The sequence below is a fragment of the Crocuta crocuta genome, unplaced genomic scaffold (genome assembly GCF_008692635.1).
Source record: "Crocuta crocuta isolate KB4526 unplaced genomic scaffold, BGI_CrCroc_1.0 scaffold58, whole genome shotgun sequence".
Taxonomy (NCBI): domain Eukaryota; kingdom Metazoa; phylum Chordata; class Mammalia; order Carnivora; family Hyaenidae; genus Crocuta; species Crocuta crocuta.
In genome coordinates, this window is record NW_027532417.1 from 1,586,138 (window position 1) to 1,588,209 (window position 2,072).

General features: G+C 36.4%; 1 non-coding gene across 1 annotated transcript; it reads right to left on the minus strand.

The window, feature by feature from the left end:
- Positions 1–876: 876 nt before the first annotated feature.
- Positions 877–1,074, minus strand: LOC144243858 (U2 spliceosomal RNA). Its single transcript, XR_013338791.1, has one exon. It is a non-coding gene; the product is annotated as a U2 spliceosomal RNA (small nuclear RNA).
- Positions 1,075–2,072: the final 998 nt, after the last annotated feature.

The window sequence follows — 2,072 nt, forward strand, 5'->3', positions numbered from 1 at the left end:
ACCTGTAATCCTTCTAATCTACAGAAATGTAAGAAAGTAAACACACACACACAGTATGTAATATATAATATAATTTTTTATATCTATATTTATATGTGTATCTATACTTATAGATATCCCATCAGTACTGTTTCTTTGAAGAACCCTAACACACATATTTTCTTAATTATTTCAGTCATCTTTTCTAATGTTTCTCCATATAAATCTTTCTCTTACATCTTTTTTAGATTTAGTCTTTTTTTATGTTTTTATTTCTGAGAGAGAGAGACAGCATGAACAGGGAGGGTCAGAGAGAGAAGGAGACACAGAATCTGAAACAGGCTCCAGGCTCTGAGCTAGCTGTCAGCACAGAGCCCGATGCGGGGCTCGAACCCATGAACTGTGAGATCATGACCTGAGCTGAAGTCGGACGCCCAACTGACTGAGCCTCCCAGGTGCCCCTAGATTTTGTCTTGATTGCCATGTAGGTTTACTGATATCATAAACAGTACCTTTTTATTTCATTTTATAGTTTGATGCTTGAATATAGTTATTACATAAATGAATTTTGACTATTGGTCTCATTTTTAGCAATATAACTGAGCTCTACTATGGTTTCAAATACTTTGTCAGTTCCCTTGGATGTTCTCTATAGATCATCACATCAGTAAAAATTAACCATTTTGTTTCTACTTTCTAATCGCTTTGGGCTCCTTCTCAATGTTGTAAAGTATTGGTGGTGTGTATTTGTGAAAGTAGGCTAAATGGTATAACAAATGTAACATTTCAGTGGCCACATAGAGAGAGAGAGAGTGGCTAGAGGTTGTATGGAAGGTTTCTTTATAGCTCAGGTCTTGAGGTAGTGAACATCACTTATTCCCACGTTTCTTTACCCAGAATTCAGTCCCATGAGTCTACCTAACTGCAAAGGAGACTGAGAGATATGAGCTGTGGGCCCAGGAAGAAAGATAAATAGCAGTTGTTAGTGGCAGCTCAATGTTCTTTGGGTATCTATTTGGATAGAGGAGGTGTCAGATACTAAACTGATAAGAACAGATACTACACTTGATCTTAGCCAAAAGGCTGAGAAGTGATGGGTATCTTTTGGAATGAGAATTGCTGGGCCAAAGCATATCATTGTTTTTATACTTTCATATTATTTTTATACTTTATTTTTACATACAATATAATATGCAGATATTGACATAATTTCAAATTGGCCTCAGATACTTTATAACAATACACAATTAGGACTCATTTAAAAAATTGATCTAGTCCTGTCCAAGATTTATATCTTCTATTAAGTTATAGCAATAGCCTAGTATTTCTTCTATGTAGAAACAAACTTTGAAGGGGAAACATTGCTCAGGGGCTGTTAGGGAGGCCATCTCTGGGAGAAAAGAAAAGTAACTTGTACTAGCTTCTGCATTCTATTAGAAGCATCTTTATATTTATTAAATCAAGTGATAATAAAAGTCATGAAAGAACACACTGAAGTTTTAGGAGAGGAAGGGAATGTCTTTTTGGTCACAGAGATGATAGAGGTAAGAGAGTTTAGATGACTGTGAAGTGTGTGGAAGCCACAGGCCTTCTCTTGCTCTTGATAAAAGAAATTCCTCTTTCTCCTCCAACAGATGCCTCTTCAAATCTCATCCAACTCCACTCCATCACATCAATACACAGCTTTATTTATATGAAATTGTAATACCTGGAAGAACAATTCTCCCTCATTGTTTTCACTTATGCTCTTCAAACCCTCACTTAGCAACTGCCATGAAAGCCTCCGTACAACTGGTCAACAAGGCACTGAGTTCTCTGTGATGGGCACCAACACTATTAGGCTGTAGGTCTAACAAAAAGTGCTGGGTTTGTAAAGATGAAGAGTTTTTGTTTCAACTTATTCTATAGAAGAATATATATCAGGTGTGATGATGTATTTAGATATCCAGTGTCCAGGTTGGAGAAAGTTGATTAGTTATCTAGGCAACACATGATTAACAACAGGAAAAGTAGTGACCTGATGATCTGTATGTGACTGAAGTTTAAGTTACCAAACATGATACAGTCCCTATCTCAGACTTTTCCAGTATCTC